The 21298-nt window shown below is 54.8% G+C and overlaps 1 long non-coding RNA gene across 4 annotated transcripts; it reads right to left on the bottom strand.

The window, feature by feature from the left end:
- Positions 1–335: 335 nt before the first annotated feature.
- LOC120884014 (uncharacterized) lies at positions 336–20905 on the bottom strand. 4 transcript variants are annotated; one of them, XR_013435888.1, is made up of 6 exons: positions 20430–20905; positions 19446–19514; positions 16151–16306; positions 15585–15720; positions 13222–14253; positions 336–2938 (listed from the first exon to the last, which is right to left on the bottom strand). It is a non-coding gene; the product is annotated as an uncharacterized LOC120884014 (long non-coding RNA). The 4 variants fall into 4 exon arrangements; XR_013435886.1 differs by having other exon boundaries at positions 19446–20905; XR_013435889.1 differs by lacking the exons at positions 19446–19514; positions 20430–20905 and adding an exon at positions 16791–16874.
- Between the last annotated feature and the right edge of the window lie 393 nt (positions 20906–21298).

The following is a 21298-nucleotide window of genomic DNA, read 5'->3' as shown; positions in this document are numbered from 1 at the left end:
CTATGGCTGTTTTCTCATTAAAATGGGAGAGTTGAGCAGCTGCGACCGAACAGGCAGCCCACAAAATCTGAAATATTTGCTATCTAGCCCTTTCTAGAAATCCGCCGCCCTCCGTGATAGAGGACGGGCTCTCCCTGGTTTTTGAGCTCAGGGGTGCTCAGCGAAGGGCGAGCGGCGTGGTGTGGGTCACCTTCCTGGGGAAGCGCTCCAAGCCAGCTCACACTGTGTCTTCCACGCCAGGAAGAGCCCCGCAGGTCTAGGGAGAGGCTGCTCCGTCAGTTGGGGTCGCGGAGGGAAGGCGGATCCGTATCAGTTTCCTAGGACTGACAGCGGTGACAGAGTACCACACTCGGTGGCTGAAGACAAGGGGCATGCCGGCTCTGCGGTTCTGGAGGCCAGCAGCGGGAAGCAAGGGGTCGCCAGGCCACACTTTCTCGGAAGGCTTCGGGGAGAATCCCTGCTTGCTCCTCGGGCATCTGGTGATGGCACTTCTGTCTGCTTCCGTTGTCACATGGCTGGGCCGTGGCTGACCACAATGGCCATTCAGCATGAACTAAAAATAAGCCTTGTTCAGAGAGCCGCAGGGACTTGGGGGTCACCTGCACATGCAGCCTGCGCTGTGTGGTGCTGAATGTGAAGCCCCGCCACGAGGGGCTGGCTGCGCACCTCGTGGTGTGTAAGGCAGGCGGGGACAGTGACCAGGTCAACTTAGTGACAGAGGCTGAGGCGCAGAGCTGAGCAGTGTCAAGGCTGTAGAGACCCGCTTTCTAATATTCTTGAAAGGTTTGGCTCTCCACCAGCGTACTCTGATTTTTTTCCAAGTACGCCGTCCGTCAGTAACAAGTTTAGGAAGCTGTAACAATTTGGAGCTATAGGTTGGTGCTCTTTAGGTCGAAGCAAAGACCGTTCGACTTTATGACTTGGGAAGCAGCCATGACCCCCTGATCCTGTCCCTCTGCCCGACCCAAGCATGAGCGACCCATCCTTGCGTCCCCAGCTCTGGTCTGCGGTCGCTGCCAGCCCTGTCTTGGCTTGGGACTGGCTGGAGACCCACAAGGAGGCACCAGGGGACAGCAGAGGATTTCCCGGGGCGGGGGCTTCCCATTTTTCCCTGCTGAGGTAAGACTCTTCTCGAGTTTCTGGTCACCAGAGGTTGGCTCCATTAGGCGGGTGCTGCAGAGTGGCTTTCTGAGTTTTGGGGGTGGCATAGGGTGGGAATGGAGCAACACAATCGGGGGGGCTGCTCAGATGCACACTTGGGGGATCCCTTGCAGAAGCGTGGGCTGTGGTGTCCACGTGTTCCTGGGGGGGTGCCGTGGGGGAGTGCCGGGGTCCTGCCCCAGCCGGGTCCAGGGCGTCCTGAAGGAGGAGTGGCGAAAAGATGAGACAGGAGTCGTTCCGTTGGAGCAATCTCCAGAGAGAGTGCTAAAGCTGCTTTCTCTGGGTCCCCTTTTATTACAGTTTTTCTCATCATTATAGATTCACAATACGTCATTGATTATATAATTTAAAACTTTGCCAAGACATGACATTTCCTTAACCATGATTGAGAGCACACCCATCTACATCCTTCCAGGATATGACCCCCAGCCACACAATCATCAAAAGTACAGAATCATCAATAAAACATGTCACCAATTTACCCCCTTCAGATTTTCCCAAGATTTACTATTTTTCCCAAGATATGTTATTTTCTTATTAACTAATGCCAAACTACGTAACCAGACTCTAAGTCTCCTAGCCAATCATTAACCTAAAGTACACTTGTACTTTATTTTTAATCTTAAATTCCCATCTAAAAAAGTCCCTTTAAATCTTATATTTAAAATATCCTAAAGTTTATGAATCATCCTTAAAACATATCAGAAACCTATACAACTAAAGACTTAAGAATTTCTAAACTTAAGAATCTAAATAAAATAATGTTTCTAACATTATTCTAAAACTGTGTCTTATAAAGCTGTTTTTAATTAATTCCTAAATTTATTCTCATAAAACTGGTTGAGCTGCTTTCTCAAAGAGTTTCTTTGTTTCTCAGTCAAGGTGCACTAGTTCTCCTGACCTTTCAGAGGATGATTGTTGTCCGTGATTAGGTTTGTCCACAATGTACTGAGATAGAAGAACAGCCTTCTGCTTTGTCCTTGATATGCTGTCCAAGGCATGAACTACCTGTTCTGTTCTAGGCATCTGAAATTTAACGTGTTTGGCATTTAACATGCTCATGCCTCCTGTGAGAAACATAAGCATGAAAATGCAAAGTCCCAGTGACATAAAAAAGGGTCTCATGGTTTCGGTTACCCACCAACCAGCGTGGCTTTGCCAGCATTCATCCTCACTGTGACCCTGTCAAGACAGGGAGTGGGGGATCGCCTCCACCAGGGGAGACCTCCTAGTTCCCTCCCTTCCATGTTTCAGAACCTCCGATTTGTCAGCTCCCACACCCCACCTTGGTCTCGTTTCCTTCTTTCCTCTTCCCCCTGCGGCTAATTTTGCGTTTCTCTTCGGGGGGCTGCCTGCGTGGTCAGCTTAATGAGCCTCCCTGATTTGCCATCAGATAAATGGCGGGCCATTAGCGGCCTCTTTAACAACCATATTTCTTCCTCGGGATGAGGACTGCACATCTCTCACATGAAATGTGGTCGGAACAGCCCCCAGTCTCTGAGTTGAAGTCCTGAGCCATTACTCAGCAGAGATTCTGGAGCGGTGACAGCTTGTGACAGCTGACTCTTGGGTCTCCTCTGGTCGGCTGGAGCTGGGAAGCGGGCAGGCTTCACCTGACTAGAGATGGGTGCCTTCTGTGAAGCTCCTCCCCATCCTGACCCACAGAGCTGTGGGTGCCCTCTCCTGGGGCCCAGGCGGTCTGCAGGCTGGACCCTGCTGGAGGCAGGTGGCTCCGCTGGCCTACAGCAACCACAGTTTGGATTCCCGGGAAATCGAGCTGCAGAGAGAGAAGTTAGTTGGCCACAGGGTGACGGCTCTTTGGAGGTGCCTCTTAAATCACTCCCCAGCTGCCAATTTAAGTAGGTTTTTCTGTGACCCCAGACCAGATCCCCCCAGGCCCATCCTGTAGAGACGGTCCCTAATGCCACCCAACCACGTTTCCCTCCATCACTATCAGCCTGCCTCTCCCCTGCCCTTGCCCTTCCCTGGCCTCTCTCCACAAGGGCCCTTTGTGTGACACAGGGGAGCCCAGGTGGATGGAAGGGGAAAGGGTCCCAGCAGGGTGGCAGACAAGGGGACCTGGCATCTCCTCTCTTCAAGAACAAAGAGGCCATCACCACCAAACAGCTTCCAGAATAAATATTCACACTAGAAAGAAAGAAAGGGGGCGGGGTCCTCAGGATGGAAAACAGGGTCAAGGGCCCCGTGGGAGGGCAGAGGTAGCTACCTGACTGATACCTGATGACCTCAGCTTCCAAGGTGGGGCTGAGGCTCCAAAGGGGGCAGATGGGGACATCCGGGGCTCATTCAAGGTGAGTGACCAGAAGAGTCCTAGCTTAACCTGGAATTGTGAAGGGCTACCCTGAAGGTGGAACAAAGGGGACTAGAAAGGGACTTGGAAAGAAAGCAAGAGAGAGAGGAAGGAAGGAAGGGAGGGAGGGAAAAGGAACTACATTTCAGAAGTGAAAACCCCAGGAATACGTAAAACGTAGAGGCAGAGTGTGACTTCCCACTGCTTGAGAGGCTGAGAAGCCCAAGTCACGAAGGACCCTAAGGACTGATCCAGACCATGTAGACACCCGAGTGTTGGCAGAAGCAAATATGAAACCCGACTAGAGGAAAAAGAGGGCTGGACCCTCCCAGGACCCGGGGGGCCAACACTGAGTACAGGCTCCAAACAAAAATGTTACACAACATCTACATCAACCACCACGAGAGACACTAGACGTCACCAAAGAAGCCAGCTCCCTGAAACTGAAATTAATAAAACATCTTTACTTACTTTAAAGTTTACGTAAGATTATGTGGAAGTTAAAGAAGGAATTGGAGCCATAAAGTAAGAATAGGATATTTTGAAACAAGGGAAAACAGACCTGAGAAACTATCAACGAGATTTAGAAGTGAAAGATCTCTACTGGAATTGTAGATTAACTTTGAGATAAACAGCAGAAACTAAAACACCAAAGAATTAGAGAAATGGCAGGAATCATCCAAAATGCAGCACAGAGGTACAAAGAAGTAAAAAACATGAAAATATAAATGTCTAGCAAAGAAATCTGGAAGATAGGATGAGTAGGCTGAAGACACATTTTACAATTTAGAACAGAATAAAGACAACAAGGGAGAAGAAATTCAACATGTTTTAACAAGGGTTTTCCATAAGTGAAGAAATGAGTCATCAGAATGAAAACAGGATGATGAAAAAATAAATACACATCTGACATTCTGTGGAGAAACAAGAGAACATCAAAGACACAGATCTTAAAAACAACCAAAGAAATGAGACTAACCACCTGAAAAGAAATGACTGTCTGATTGACAGAATTCTCAGCATCACCAATGGATGCCAGAAGACAATGCTACATATCCTGAAAGTATTGAGGGAACGTATCTGTTGAAGTACTATTACATACCTAGCTAAACTATCACCTGGAAGTGAGGGTTGTAATGGAGATATTTTCAGAGACAGAGTTTGCTATCCTTCATGGATCCTCACTAGGAAAACTATTTAGAGGTTTCCTTCAGTGGAGTAGAAATTACTTCTGGAGAGATTTTTATGACAGTCAAACTACTTAGCAGTATATAAATAACATTAATATTAATAATGATAATGATGATGAATCAGGAAGATTAAAAATAAAATACTAACAAGAAATAACATGAAAGATGGGAGGAAGAAATTAAAGTCTCAGCGGTAAAATAATAGGTAGAAGTCCAACTACAACTGTTAGATCCAAGTGTATTGGTAATTACAATAACAGTAAATGTGTTAAACTTGCCTGTCAGTTGACAAAGACTAACTGGATGAAGAAGTCCATCTATTCAAAAATGTTAAGATACAGTTAAATCCAACATCACAGAAAGCTTGAAAATAAGGGTTGGGAAAATATGTATACCAAAAAAAGCTGGTATAGAAATGTTAATACTAGACAAAGGAGTCACTGGGACAAAAACAAGCCTTTATGAAAGAATTCTTCTAGAAAATACAGTAGTCTTGAGTCTCTGCACATCTATTTTTTCTTGCCTGCAGAAAAGAAAACCAATGGAGAATGTAAAATCCCACCATCATGGTGAAAAATTTTAACACGTCTCTGTGAGAAAGCCATAGCTTAAATTAGTGAGAGCATAGAGGATTTGAACCACACAATGAGCAAATCTGATCTAAACATACCCTGGAGCTAAGTACTGTTTTCAAACAGACATCAGACACTTAAAACTTAATCAGGTTTTAGGTTACAAAGGAAGTTTCAGTGACTATCAGAGAACTGGTATCATACAGACCACTTCCTCTCTGACACTAAATAATAAAATATAAAATCCAAATTTTTGGAGGTTCAAAACATACTTCTAAGTAATTCAAAAGATGAATCATAAAAAAATATCAAATATTTAGAACTCAAAGGCAACGGAAATATATATCCCAAAATGGGATGAATCTAATGCAGCAACAGAATGATTTAAAACACTTGTTAGTTGGCAAGCCACCGTGGACATTAATAAAGTAAGCATTCAATATAAGAAATGAGAAAATAATCCCAGAGAAATGGGAAGGAAAGAAATGATAAAGACAAGGACAGAAATTCAAGGTCAGAAAATACACAAAGGAAAGAGCCGACAAATGTGAAGACAAATGAGAAGGCAAAGTCGATAGACTCTTGGAAACAAAGATCATGAAGAAGGTAAACACACATGAATGTTCTCAGGAAGGCACAAATTCACAGCGGGATCCCTGAGAAAAATGTAAAGATCCCGTGAGCAACGTGATGTAAAAAATAGGTCATGGTAGAAGAAATAGACAAATGCATTAAAATACACACTATCCAACTTTCAAAAAAAAAATAGAAAACCTATCAACTTTAAGAACATTAAATCAGTAGTCACAAATCTACTTGCAAAAAAAGAGAAAAAAAAAGAAAGGGAGAAAAAAATCCCCAAGTCAGACAGTACTGAAAGTCTTAAATGTCAAGGAAAAAGTCACCGTCATCAGACCAAAATTGTTCCATAGAAGTCTCCTGGAGTGGACAGGGGGAGGCCCCTACTCCTGCTTTCATGTCCAAAGCAGGCAAAAACAGCTCCTGCGGAATGAGCACCGATGTGCGTATCTAAGTCAAATTTACAGACCAGGTCCCGCAACCTGCATAGAAATCCATCTAAATGAATACAAAGACAGATCAAGAATAAAGACACTTAACACTAAAATATCTACTGATGTATTTCACCACATTAAACCATGAAGGCAGAGAGCCCCGAGGACCACCTTAATAGATGAAAGAGGGAGTTTAATAAAATGCAGAACCCGCCCAGGACTCAAATTGCTTTTCTTTCTGCAAACAAGAGTAGACAGGAATTTTCTTAAACCAATAAGAAACGTCTATCTAAATCCTACCCAAAAAAGCATACTACCTAGTGACACAACGTGGGTTTCATTTCCTTGGGAGTCAAGAACAAGACCATTAAGCCAACTCCACCATCTGAGTCAGTATTTTACCGGCTTTCCAGCTGACACAATAAACAGCTACCGTCACTTAGGGTAAATATTTGGCTGCATGTAATTGGTATCAGTGTGAATTGATAGTGACTTAAACAAAATAGTGCCTCTTCTCCACACACGTGTGTCTCTGGAGATGGCCCAGGGCTGACACTTGTGTCCCATGGGTTGTCCAAGGTGTCCACTCCGTCCGTGTTCATTTACCACCTGGAGGGCCGCTCTCGTCCTGGTCCACCATGGCCTGATCCTGCACCCCAACCCTGGTCACCAAATGAAGCAAGTGAAGAAGAATCTGTCCCCATCTCGAAGGACACATCTTGAAGCCCACACTCCACTCTACACCCTTTGGACCATAGGGCAGTGCTCTGGTCATGTTAGTCACAGGGAATGGGGACTCGCCTCTCTCCAGGTGGTCATATCTCCAACAAAAAAACCAGGAATGTCTGTGTGGGGTAGAAGGAAAATATGTATTTGGTCTTCGTACCCAGATCCGGGCACAGAGCTCCTAAAATCCTTGGGATTTTCCTGAGTGATAAGAATGGCTTTGTCCTTCTTGAGTCTGTGACGCCTGGTGGAGCCTCCACGTGGCTTGGAGATGGCGGCTGGGGCCTTCCAGCTTCACTCCCCGACCTCCTGAGCAAGGGGCCAGCCGGGATTGAACTTGGTCACAATGCCCAGTGATGTCCCCCATCGTGGCTCCGTAGTGAAACTCTAACACAACCCTCAAGGAGTTCCGGGTTGGTCAACACATCTGGGAGGTGGGACGGTGACACACCTGGGAAGGGCCCTCCTCCCCCCAGACCCCCCCCCGTGTGTCTTTCCATTTGGCTCTTCCTGAGCCGTCCTGTGTAATAAAGCTGCGATCCTAAGTAGGAAGCTTTCTTCAGCCCCAGAATTTATTCTAGAGAATCACTGCACCTGAGGATGGTCGTGGGACCCTCTGAGTCTGCGATCAGGGGATGGAGATGCAGGCCACCCGGGCACCTTAGTAGCCCTATTAGCACATCTGGTGTCTGGTAGGAGCCGCTGAACGAATTATCCCTTAACTTGTGGGATCTGCACTAACTGTAGGGGTCAGAATCGAATCAAATTGTTGGGCATTGTCTCCTCCAAATCCACAGGTGGAAATCCGAGATGCAGGGTGATGGCATTGGGAGAAGGAACTTTGGGGAGGTGATTAGATCCAAGGACATGAAACTCAGTCGAATTCAAGGCCTAAATGCGAGGAGGCAAAACGTTAAAAAAAAAAAAAAAATCAGGCTTTTTAGGAGAAAATATAGGAGAATGTCTTTAGGACATTTAAAGAAAGATGTGGTAAGATTCCAAAAGCATAAATTATACAGAATAAGAAATACATTTAACTTTTGCAAAATTCGAAACTTTTAAACCAAAAAAAAAAAAAAAAAGTGTAACAAAGTAGAAGGACAAGCTGTACTCTGGGAGATGTTTAAAAACTGTTGCACTGCTCAGTTAATCTCAGATGGATGGGTGGGCGGATGGGTGGGTGGAGAGATGAGTGGGTGGGTGAATGGGTGGGTGCGTGAGTGGACGATCAGGGTTAAAAGAGGTGCGTATTTAAGCAATTCCTCTGCCTGCCCTGGTAATGGGAAAGAAGGCTGAGTGGGGGTTTTGTCTGTTTCTTTCGTATTGTTTTAACCGAGTGTGTGAATGTGAATCTGAAGTATTCTAAGGCAGATCGGGAGACAATTGCCTTGAGTAGACACTTTTGAGTCCTAGTTCCCAGAGAGGGCTACACGCACCCCAGGAAGGGGGTGAGGACACGGGAAGCACCAGGGTCCGTCGTGGGGCGGAGGGAGGGAAGGGAAGTGTGGAGGGAGCCTTTCCTGGGTTCTCCCGCAGAGGAGCGGACCAGGCAGGAAGCGGGCTTGGCCTGGCTGGTGGGAGTGTTTTCGTGTGCTCTGGGCCTGGGACTGTACCGGCTCGTGGTACCCGGCCTGGGGACAACGAGAGCGGTGTCAACAGTGGCCTCGGGAGTGAGCCCAGTAAGGAGGTGGTGGGGTGCCAGCCCTGGGAATCATGCCCCAGGGGTCGAGGGGGTGGTGTGGGGAGTGGTGAGGGGGCAGAGGCCATGGCAAGGTGACCCAGGCAGATGGTGCGGGGCCCAGGACAGGCCACATCCAGGGGCCAGAGGCAGGGCAGGTGTAAAGCATGGAGTCTGCAGAAACCAGAAACGCGGCTGACCCAGCTGTGAGCCTGTGCCCGGAGCCCTTCCCTCCCACAGTCTCTCTCACTGTGTTCCTGGGAACGGCTGCTCTGCCTGTAGCCTTGGAGACAGGGTGGGATTAGGGTGCCCAGAGCAAGGATTTACTGTGGCGTGGACCTTATTTTTGGCAGCCAAGGCCCAGCAGAGACTGCCCACACCTGGTTCCTACCTTCACCTGCTAAGGCAGATACGGGATAAGGCTGAAGGGGGGACCCCCACCCCAGGCTCTAACTTGGATCAACCCCTCTCTCGCCCCCTGGCCTCACGTGCCAAGCCCAGGTTGTTGCCCGAGTGTTTTTTGGCCGAGTCTTCTGCATGTACAAAGTACCACGTGGTTTTGGTGAGTGAAGACCTACCTAATCTTCTAATTATTTATTTTGCAGAGCTGGGGATGGAACCCAGGGCACGGCACATGTCAGGCGGATGCTCCGCCACTGAACCACACCCCAGCCCCGTAGACTATCTTGTAATAGCAATTTGGGGACATTCAAATGCCAGGCCAGCTGTTAGATTTTTGGCTGGGAGTGGCGTTCTGGCACAGATCCCCTGGTGGCCCGCAACATGCAATGCCCAGACCAATGAACAGCCACTCTGCCTCCAGCATCCACTATGTGAGGAGCCGACCTGGATAGAGTGGTTCCTCCCAGGCTTTGAATCAGGGAGGTCACCCGCTCTGGATTCACCTGACCAGCTCTGGATTCGCCCATCCAAACCTGGAGCCACCAGGGCCCAGCCTCTGCTGCTTGGGAACATTCACTCAGTCTCACTTGTGAGTCCCTGTTACACAGCAGACAGACACTTGCTGGGGTCCCAAGTGTAACTAAACAGAGTCCCCATCCTCAGTAGTCTGCAGGCCAGAGGGAGTGAACCCACCACCCAACACAGAAGGAGCAGACCATTTGCATCTCCTGGTGCAACATGCAGATCCAGGGCCCATGTTCAGAAATTACTGAGAACTTTAAGTCTGCGACGTGGACCACTGAGCTGAGCGCAGGGTCCCCCTTGAAGCTGGCTCTGGGGAGGAGGCTGGAGGCCAAGGTGTGGGGAGAAGCTGTATCTACCAAGCAAGGGGAGAAGGGACAGTGGGTAAGGGGCTCAGGGAGGGGAGGGGAGGCAGTATAAAAACCTGTTATTGCAGGGAAAGAGCCTTGGAAGATGCTAGGTGGGAAAAGCCGGGACTAGCAGGTGGCTGTCCACATGCGTCTCCCCCACCCTAGGTCCTCAGGTCGGACTTCACCACGTGACTTGGGGCACACAGTTCAGGGGACCCACACCCACTTGGCCTGCTCGCCACAGGCTGTATGAGTCCGCGTGAGCGTCCACAACACCATAAACAAGTGGCTTAAAAACACACACTCAGGTGCTCTTGGTGCTGGAGGCTGCCTGTCTGAGACCAGGAGCAGCCTGCTGGGTCCTTCCTGGCCTGTTCCCGTGGAGGAGAGAGATGGAGACAGAGTTCTCAGGTGTCCTTCCTCTCTGGGCACTAATCCCTCAGACTCCATCTCACCCTAGTCACCTCCGAGGACTCCCATCTCCCTCACATCAGGATCTAGGGCTTCCGTGTGTGGATTTGGGGCGGGCATCCTGGGGCTGCAGAGCTGGGGGGCTGAGATGAGCTGCTCTCGCCAGGGCCAGGTGGGGACTACCTAGGCCATGGCCACGGGGACGGTCAGGCCTGGCCAAGCTGCCCTCGGGTTGGGGTGCCACCCTCTGCCTAGACTGAAGGAGGTGCCGTCCCAAGGAGGCTGTGCCATCTGGAAGCTGGGAGCCTGTTGATGCTCCAGTGGGGGAAGGAGAGGGTTCCAAGGAGACCCCTGACCTGCAGCGTCTGTAGGGTGTTTGTTCCAAGGCTCCCTGTCCCTGAGTCCCCAGCCTGGGGTCTTCTCCAGCAGCCAGGTCATCGGGTTCCACAAAGAATCCCCCAACACATTCCTGGCCTGTGGCATATATACCTGTCACCCAGTTCCACTCCCACAGACAGCAGTGGAGGCAGGGTACCTTCCCTGCCTCTGTCCTCGTCCCCACTTGTGGTCTGGACCCCCAGATGGGGGGAGAGGTGCTGTGTGGCCGAGGCCCCAGGCCAGTTGCTCAGGTCCCTGTTACTCATGTGCTGCCCAGGGCTGCGAGGTCTTTAAGACCCTGAAGGACAGTCGATGGGCTGGGGCCAGCTAAGCTCAGCTGAAGTGGCAGGCGTGTGCGGGGGGTCTTCACAGAAAGCCCGCGCTGATGAACTCAGGGTGCTGTGAGTACAAGCTTCTGCATGCCACAGACTGACCTGGGATTCCTCTAGCCAGGTCTCACCGGAGGTGTTTTCTGGGTATTAGTGGTTAACACAGTCCCTGGTCGGGCCCTGCCTGGGGCACCGTGTCCTGCTGTCCTCATGCATACTCCTCTGGAGCCGATGTTCCGGAAATGCAGAGAGACCTTTGAAAAGGGAATTAAACCAACCCAGGCCTGCGCTAAGCAAATCCCAGTATTTCAGCATGAAGACGAAAAACACACGGACCATGTGCATACCCTGGGATGTTTAGATGAAATAGTGTATATCTATTCACATGCCAGGAATATGTGTCTACTATTATCACTTGTTTTGAAAGCAAACAAATGCAATCAATCAAAGTTGCCAAAATCTGAAGTGCCTTAAATCGTGTAGCAATCAATGCTGATTGGGTCCTTACTTTGATTAGTGAACATAAATGTCAGATTTACAGAGATGTGTCCAGGGGGGACACTGGCTGAAACAGATAGGAGACCACTCCATCTGTGCTGGATCCCAAATCAGAATGGTGTTCCCTGGGCAGTGGGCCCTGCAGCTAGACAAGGCCAGGGTGGGCCACCAACCCGCAGAATCCTACAGGTTACCTGTGTGTAGGCGGCTCTCAAATCTACGACGGCAGCCCTGACCCCAACCTCACTTCCCACGCGCCCCTGGACGCTTAGGCCCAGTGATGCCCAGTGGGGCACAGGCTGCAGCAAGGCCAGAGGGGCCGGCCATTTCACCAGCGCCTGAGGATGACCCCTTTCTGCCCCCTGTCATTCTACCCTGTGTGCTGCGCTGAGTCTGGCCCTGGATGAGCCCTCTTCAGAGCAGTGTCCCAAGGACTAGAAAATCAGGTCCCTCTGCAGACCCACCTTCATGCCCAGAGATGGTGCCGGGGAAGGGACTGTGGGATTCTCCTGGGGTGGCCACAACAAAGTGCCACAAACGGGGTGGCTGGAGCAACAGGAGCGTGTGCTGTCACAGCACCAGAGGCCCAGTGAGGCCGGCTCCTTCAGGGGTCCTGGGGAGGAGCTACCCAGGCTCCGAGCCGCAGCTGAGCTGTGGACCTGAGCCTTGGAGGCAGAGAGGGGCGAGAGGAGCAGCTCCCACACACACGGCTGTCGCTGGCATGGCCAGGGAGCCGCTCCACTTCGACTTTGCGAGATGGCCCACCCGCCCTGTGCTTCCCTGGTCCTTTCCACCTGCTGAGCCCCGGCTCCGCTCTGGGTACCCGAACCACGTGGGAACGTGGTGCCGCCTGATTCTAGAGTCACACACAACAAAGCCACGGAAACACAAGGGACAGCCGCAGAGCACAGGAAGGAGACGCAGGGAGGAGGAGGAGGGGAAGGGCAGTGAAGGGAACAGAACCTCCAGATTACACAGCTGTGACGTGCGCGTATAAAGACGTGACAACCAATTCCACCACCCTGCAGAATCATCCCGCGCCAGCTAACAAGCCTTCAAACTAAATTGGTGGTGATTTCGTCTTTCGGCATAAGGCCACAGTCATATTGGATCAGGGCCCATGCTGATCTGGTTTGGCTTCATCTTAAACTGAATTACACCTGCAAAGATCCTGTTTCCAAAGATCCCATTTCACCTGCTAAGGTTCCAGGTGGACAAGAACTTGGGGGATCCTGTTCAACCCACTGCAGGGGTAAAGGGCCTGATGACCCCACTTCCTGCTGCACTGCGCCACCCCAACGTCATCCCCGATTCAGCACGTTCCAGAACAACTCAGCCCGTCCCTAGGTGGCTTCTGCCTGATGACCCTGCCCTGTGGGCAGCTCTCTGACCAGCCTGAAATGCGGGAATGACTTGTCCCAGCAAGCCCATGGCCCCTCTGGCGTCTCTACTTTCCGCCCTTCCTGAGGACCCCCCTCTTAACCCGGCTCCCAGCAGGGGCCTGGACCCCCTCGGGCTGAGGCTCGGGATGTGGGCAGCTTTGCCTCTGGTGCGTTCGCAGCCGCCCAGGACACATGCGTGGGAAACCTGGGTCTTGTGCGGTGGGGCGGGATTTGGGGGCCTCCTCATTCTAACCATAGAGGGGAGACCAGCAGCATGGCCTCCTAGGTCTGGAGGTACCTTGGTCCACTGGAGTCCACTGGAGTCCACTGGAGCTGCTATCGGAAATGCCATCGGTGGGGTGGCTCATGAACAGTGGAAGTTCATTTCCAGGTTCTGGATACCAAAGTCCAAGATCAAGCATCTCGTGGATCAGTGTCTGCTGGGAGTCTGGCTCACAGAGGGCGCCTTCCCGCGGCGGCAGGAGGGGCTGGGCACCGCCTTTTGGAGGCACTAATCCCTCCTGACCACTGCCCAGGGCCCAGGGCCCGCCTCCTGGCTCCTCCCTCAGGTTAGTTCAGCACAGCAAGTTGGGGGTCTGTGGGCTCAGTCCAGAGCACTGTTCTGAAGGACGTCGGTGCCTGCCCTCTGCCAGTGGAGATTCTGCAGAGTCGGACCCTGTTGAATCCCAAAAGGGACCGAGGCCATCTTCCCACACATGGTCCAGGGCTTCTGCCACCAATGCCCAGGGGGCCCTCCAGAAGTGTGCAGTGGGCGGCTCTGCCTGTGCCGCTCTGGAATCCAGAGCTAAGGACAGGCTCCGGGAACAGCTCCAGGCAGTCCCCGGAGCTCTCTGGGTCACTCCAGCCTGCAGGCACCCACTGCTCGTTTCCATGGTCCCTCTGTCCCCACAGCACAGACGGGATGGGAGGACATGGGGGGCCTGGGGGGTGCACTGAGTGCCATCTGTCTGGGGCACTCAGAAGTCCCCAGGAAGCCTGGGGGGCTGACAAGGTGGGATGGCAGGAGACTCAGACCAGGCTGGGCCACCCGCCCGCCATGAGGCCCGGGCCAGTGCTTCCCCTCCACAGAGCCTCAGCCCCTCGGAGCGTTAGAAGGCGGGAGGGACACTTCTTGCCAGGTGGCGCCGACTGAAGGTGTGCAGGCGTCCCCTGTGTGAGCGTCCCGGGCAAGAGCCACGCTGACCTTGGTCATCGTCCTGTCCCCAGGATTGAAGTCGGGGCTGGTCTTCGGCAGTGCCCGGTGCCCGTTGAATACATGAAGGACGGCAGGTGACGTCGTAGTGGACAGTAGTGAGAGGAGGGGCAGGCCCTGGGGATGGAATGACAGGAGACGAAGACAGTTCAACAGACCTCTGGGCACAGGTTCCCCGGGGCCAGGCACAGGTCCCCCGGGGCCAGGCACGGTTCTAAGAAATTTCCACTTATTGATTCCACAGACGCTCATAACTGCCTTGTGAACCCAGAGCCGTCATTACGTCCATTTTACAGATGGGGAAACTGGAGCACAGAGGTCAGGAGACCCGTTCAAGGCCCCAGCAGCTGGCAGGGCAGAAGCCAGAGGCCAGGAGCAGACCAAGCTTTGGACTCAGGCTCTGACCCCCCCAGTCTTCTGCCTTCCCGCATCCCAGTCGCCCACCTTCCTACCCCATGGAGAAAAGGTAGAGTGAGGGGGGGGGCAGGAGAGGAGGGCTGGTCACACTGAGGGCCAGACACACCTGGCCAGCCCTGGAAGCAAGGTCCACACTGCCAGCAGCAGCGTCCCCCAGGTACAGTGTGTGGCTGCCCCAGAAGCTTGTGACGAAATGAAGACAAATACCGAGGCTTCGGACCAGCCGTGTGCAGAGACCAGGGCTCCCCACAGAATCCTCGTGTCTACACCCGAAGAGAGGCTGGCACCATCTCAGGGGCTGCCCGGGACCCTGCAAAGTGGGGACGGGGACAGCAGGGGTCCCACAGGGAGCTGTGGGCTTCCACCTTCCCAAAGTCCCCTTGTTTAGACTCAGTGGGACCGAGCTCTGCCTCACCAAGGCAGAGACTGACTCGGGGACGACTGGATGGTCTTTAGAACCACTTTGAAACTCCACGCAGAAAACAGCGAACAAAACAGAATTCGCCAAGTTTCTTGTGCTTCTAGAATGAATGAATGGAAAGAGACCACGTGCAGTCAGCATTTCCATCGCGTGGGAGGGAGAGGCTCCAGGTTTGGGCTCCTTCCCCCTGGGACCCGAGGTGTCTGCCAACCATGTGCACCCCCCACCCGCCTGCCCCACCTGGCACCGCCCAGCCACGCTTCTGAGCCCAGGTGCCACGGGGTCTCCCCCTCCCTGCCCCCCTTGCCCCTCCACGGGTGCCCTGCAGATCTCCATGGACAGCCCCTCTGACTTCTTGCTGCCTCGGAGGAATTGGATCCCAGCCCCACCTTATTAACCGGCACCTGGCACATCATTCCTCTGACCCTGGCATCGCCCCTGTGCAGAGTGAGACTCCCGGCAACTTGATGAACCCCGTCTCAGACTCAAAAATAGGAAGGGCTGGGCACGTAGCTCAGAGGTAGAGCACCCCTGGGTTCAAACCCCAGTACCAAAAAAATAAGAACTTTTGCAGCTTAAGTTCTTCCCTTTGAGTCTGGGCTGGACTTACAGACACTTCTGACAAGTAGATGCGGCGTCATTTCTGAGACCGCGTCATAAAAGGTCTTGACTCTTCCTCGCGCCCTCTCTTGAATCACTCTTTCCAGGGAAGTCAACGGCCATGTTGTGAGGACCCTCAACTAACCCTGTAGAAAGATCCATGTGGCAAAGGACCGAAGCCTCCTGTCCACACTCAAAGAGGAAATGGAACCCCACTCAACAGCCATGTGAGGCCCCGTCTTGGAACCTTTGAATGTCACAGCCTGATGACCGTCTCATAGGAAAGGCAGAGTCAGAACCTACCACAGGGGAGCTACTCCCGGGTCCCTGATCCTCAGAAATGAAGGTAGCAAATGTTTATGATTTTAAGCTGCTGACTTTGGAGTATTTTATTAAGTGTCACAGATTACTAATAGAAAGCATGAAAAGAAGTCCCCAGGGCTGGTGGGTGAGGAGCTGGGAGAGGGGACAGCGGGAGTCACCTGGGGCGGTCATTTGGAGAGTGAGACCTTGCAGAGCACACGGGGCACACCCTCAGCCCAGGGTGCATCTGTTCACCTGGGGACTGTGACTCACCTGGTCAGGGAGGACCGCACAGCCACGGCCTCAAAACTTGACGCTCGTCAAAGAGACCCGTGACAAAGGGCCACACGGCGCACGATGCCACCTCCATGAAATGTCCAGAAAGGGCAGGTCCTCAGAGACGGAGAGCAGATGGAGGGTGGCCAGGGCCTGGGGGGGGGGGGGAGGAGAGACGGGTCAATGCTGGGGGGGGTTTCCCTCGGGGCAGCAGCATGTTTTGGGCTAGACGGGCACAGTAGCTCCACGGCAGTGAACGTGCCAATACTGGTCAAGTGTCCACTTTAAGTGGCTGATCAACCCTGATGTCACCTCAACTCTACAGGCAACTACGGGAGATGCCGCTTTCTACCATCAGACTAACAGGAGTGAACCTGTTGGCCCCAGGCCGGGCCAGCAGGGCTGTGGGGACAGGCCCTCCTGTGCACTGCTCCACGCCCCAGGAGCAAGTTGGCCCTCAGACGCCCACCCAAGGCTGGTGGCCTTTGACCCAGCAATTCCCAGCAGGTGTTGACCCGTGAGGAAGGGCCCAGACACTGGAACACTTGCTGCAGCACTTTGTCCCCCGTACAGAGGCCACAAGCACTGGAGACCATAAGCCTCTGGGGAAGCAGCTGCGTAGATGGCGGCAATTCACCTGCGGAGTCTCCAAAGAACGAGCCTCTGGGTGGCCTTGCTAAGAGAAGAAGGGAGGTGGGACAGCGCATGAGCTTCGTTTGCTTGCTCATCTGCAAGAAGGACACACACAGTGTCCCCGAGGCCTGCCGGGGAAGGACTTCTCCTGGGTGCTAGGGAGGGGCCTCGCCCGCTGGCATTCCTGTCCTTTGTGGTCCCCTCCCTCACTGCAGGAGGACTGGTCTGTGTGACCCTAAGGAGGCTGCACCCCTGGGGTTCCGTTAGGGGCTGAACTGTGTCCCCCAGGAATTCACCTTCATTGTGACTACGGACGCTGTGTGGAGGTGGAGTGAAGCCAGACGGGAAGGCCCCAGGGCTGTCTCCTGGTGTCCTTGCAAAAAGAGGACATTAGGACAGACGGGTGCAGAGGGGACGCCGGGGGAGACGCCGGAGAGACGGCACCTGTGTGACGCGAGAGGCCTCGGGAGAGCGGAACCCTCCGGCTTCGGGTCTGTTCCTTGCCCTCCCTGGTCACCGTGCTCCGCCCCCCCCCCCGCAGGCTCCTCCCTGGGCCTCCGTGTGCACTGGCCGCTGGTGGAGGCTGCAGGGCCCCTGCTCCCTTCTGCCCAGGGCTCTGTCTCTCCAGGGGCTGCTCCTCCCCTGAGGGAGCCCCCAGCGGCCCCCATGAGTGACCCAATCCCAAGCCCTGGTCACTGCACTTCACTGTGACCCTCCAGGCCACTGAGGGTGGCAGCTCCGGTCATGGCCCACCCCTGGGTGGCCTCCCTGCCGCAGCCTCTCGGCCCCTCGGTCTTCCATGCCATCCTGGGAGTGGAGCAGCTGGCCCCTGGGACCACCTGCAGGGGACGAGCCACTGCAGGGAGGGTCCTGCCTCCAGGAGGGTCCTGGGCACTGGCTGAGCAGACACTGGACAGACAGTGCTGTCACCCAGACAGGAGACAGCAGCCAGCTCCACAGCCCTGGCGGCCCCGCAGCGAGGCGAGGAGCATCAGGCAGAGGACCCTCCCCGCCCACCCGGAACAGACACCCAGGAGGCCAACGCACTGTCCAAAGAGCAACTGACCAGCGTGAGCGCTGGCCTCCAGCAGCCTCCCCAGCACTTCAGCTGGGGTCACCTTTACAGCTGTCCCATCTCCCTGCCCACAACCTCCTCCTGCCCCATCTCCGTGGGCTGAGCTGCCTCTGTCTTGCTCATGGGCTGCCTGGACTCCTCTGGGCGTCCACATGGTGACAGCCAGGTGGCCTGGGGAGGGGGGTGACTTTATCATCCAGCCTCATTGTTGGCGGCTGCCCACTGTTGCCTTCGGAGGCAGCTGTGGGCAGAGCAGGGCCTGCGGCTGCGGTCACCACCCGTACCCCACAGTGGGCCCAGCACCTCCCGACAGGCCCCTGCCACAGCAGCCCCAGCACTTGCCCACTGTGGCCGGAAAGAGGACCCACACAGCGGAGAGACAGTCCCCTCTCCGAGCAGGAGCGGGGCTGGCCCTCTTTCTGGGTTTCCGCCTGACTCGAGAACATTGCTAGGTGACGAGATTTTTAAAGCTCGGAGGGAGACAGATGGTGCTCAGAGAGGTCGTCCTGATTTAGCTGTTCACTTACATACACAGCCTGGAACGCCTGCCCGCCATCCCTTCCGGTTGTCCACTTAACCAACCTCTTCCAGGAGCAGAGCCGGCCCCCTCCACGGCGGGAGTGCAGGTCGCCAAGAGAGGGCGGGCGGTCCCCAGGGCAGCCCCTCCCGGCCTGCTCCCTCCAGGTCAGCCGGGTGCTGAGCGCCTCCATGTGCAACCCCCGTCCAGGGGGCTGGGGGAAGAGGGGGGACTCTGGGATGTGAGAGGGGCGAACCAGGGCCTCGGGAATCTCTGCAGCTCCACAGCCACTGTCCCCTGGACCCGACCTGGGAGAGCCCACCGACCCCCAGGACAAAAAGGGGCTTCTCCCCCCACCCCACCGTGGGGCACGGTTGGGAATGGCCCCAGGGCCCCCTGTGTCTCTGCTGGGTCCAGACGGGGGCATCAGAGGCTGGGGGAGGACTCTGAGCACCCCATGGACCCCTGGGCTCCAGGGCCACCGGGTCGCAGCGTCCCCTACGCCAGGGCACGGTTTGGACATTCACCTGGGGCTGGCCCGGCTCTCGGCTCTGCAGACCTGAGCTCATTTGGAACTGTCGCCCCCACCCCCAGGAAGGGGCCCACTGCCCCCAAGGCCTCAGCCAGGCCCACAGGACTCACCGCCCTGAACCGAGGCCTTTCAAAGTCCACTTCCTCTCACTCTGACCGTGTCCCAAGTGGGACCACAGCTGTCCCCACCTAGCCACCACCATCTTGGATCCCTACTGCCCCCACCCGCCACGCTATGCTCCCCACAGGAAGTCCAATGGGGGGTGCAGGGCTCTGCACAGCAGCCGGCAGGCTCCAGAGTCAGACCTGCTACCCCCGTGCCCTCCACTCCTCCCAAGCTCCCTCGTATACTCTGCTCCAGCCACACTTCTACCTCAGGGCCTTTGCACTGGCTGTTCCTCATCCTGAATGATTCTTTCCCAGAGGTGCACAAGGCTAACTCCCTCCTCAGCTTTACACCTGGGGCCAGATGGCCTCCTCCCCCCACGCCCCACACCTCCCACGCTTCTCCCCACCCCCCTTGGCCCAGCACGTACACCTTCCAGCGTTCTGTTGAATTGACTCGCCACCTTCTTGTTCGTGGTGTCCTGTCACCGCAGCGTGACCTGCAGGACAGGAACCTGGGTGTTTAAGTCCATAGTCCAGCCTCGTTCTCGGAGAGCGTGTGGCACACAGGTCACAGCCAATCAGTGCCAGTCGGATGAACAGAGCCCTCCTGGGGCTGTCGTCCCCTCTTGCAGATGATGATCCTGAGACCCAGAGGGGTTCAGCACCCACCCAAGGCCACACAGCAAGGACAGAACAGGGATCTGATCAGCTTCCTTCCCGCACAACCGGCTGCTCTACACTCTGGTGAGGCAGATTGAGGCAAAAGTGGCCTCAGCCTTCTGCCCTGCCCTTTACTGGCTCCCTTTGTGACAGGACCACGCGGGGCCCAAGTGGATGGCAAGACGGAGGCAGGGAGAGACCCTGGCTCCACACACGGGCAGCCTGGAGCTTGGGCAGAAGGTGCTCGGCTCTCGTCCACCTGCAACCCTCTCAGCCGAGCCTCTCACCCCTCAGCTGGCCGTGCAGGCGTCACAGCAGGCCCTGGGCCCCACATTTCTTCTTCCCCAGATCCGACCAGGCAGGTCTGGTGGGGTAGGTGGGGCGAGTGTGGCCTGTCTTCCTTGGGGTGTCCCCGGACGCAGACGTGGCAGGGCATAGCTTATTCGGGAGTGACCCCCAAGAAGCAGAGACAAGCCAGTTGAGGAGGTGTTAGAGCCTGGGGCTCGGCCTGGCGGGGATCCCTAGGGAGGACCCCAGGCCTTGGTGTTGCAGTGTGGTGTCGGGGTGCTCTGGGTGTGGGCCAGCGGAAGAGACGGTCAGGGCGGGAGAGGACCCGGAGCCCAGCCTAGCTGACGCGGGGACCGTCGCGGATTCACTGTCTGTTCTTGAACAGCCCCGTCCACCCTCCAGCCCGGCCTTCGGCCTGCTCTGGACACGGCAGCCTCCCTCCCTTGGTCCTTGGTCCTTCTCACCCTCAAGATGCAACTCCCGATCCGCTCCTCTGTGGAGCTGGCCCTTCCTTCCAGGTGGCTGGTCACTCCTCCCTGTGCCCTGTGGTCCTCTGCAGAGGCCTCTGTCATGGGGACAAGGACCGTGCATTGGACACGGATTGTGTGCCAAGCACAAGGCCCCACGGTCCACTTCCACGACCCACTTCATAGCACACAGCACTGACAAGTGGGGGCAGGCGGAGGCTCAAGGCCAGAGGCCAGGAGGTGCCGGGGCAGGAGGGACGGGTCCTTGCCTCGCTGCAGCCAGGACGCAGCCCCACGGGCGGCCCACACCCGGGGCCCAGCGTCTTCCTGGGCATCAGGCTTGGGAGGACACAGCCGTCGCCCGGCCTGGCCACGGCACAGGGCGCGGGGGGCGCGGGGTGGGCACCGTGGTGGGTGCGTGCAGCTGACAGATGCAGCCGCGGCCCGGCTGCCTCCCAGACACACGCTCCCACGGGCGCCGCAGCAAAAATAGCCATCTCATTTGAATGGAGCGCCAGGAGGAAGGTACAAGAACTCAACTTCAGACAAATGAAAATTTTCAAAAGAGGAAGGCAGCGGCCAAGCCCGGTGGAACCCAGCCCAGCAATTTAGCACGATTAACTGAAGCCGCAGCCCCAGTCGATATAATAGCGGGTGCATTATCAGTTTTGCCACAAGCCATTATTCATTATCTCCGGGTTTCGCCGGCTCGCCCGCGGCCGGCTGCAGCGCCTGCGTCTCCCCCAGTCAGCTGTATTTCAATCAGTTACATGACGGGAAAACGTCCCCGGAGAACGTGGGGGCATCACTCTGTGTGTCGGCTGCTCACAGATCGGAGTCGGAATGTTCCAGGGTGCGGTAATGTG

This window comes from Ictidomys tridecemlineatus, chromosome 3, assembly GCF_052094955.1.
Source record: "Ictidomys tridecemlineatus isolate mIctTri1 chromosome 3, mIctTri1.hap1, whole genome shotgun sequence".
Classification (NCBI taxonomy): Eukaryota; Metazoa; Chordata; class Mammalia; order Rodentia; family Sciuridae; genus Ictidomys; species Ictidomys tridecemlineatus.
This window is presented reverse-complemented; position numbering and strand designations above follow the sequence as displayed.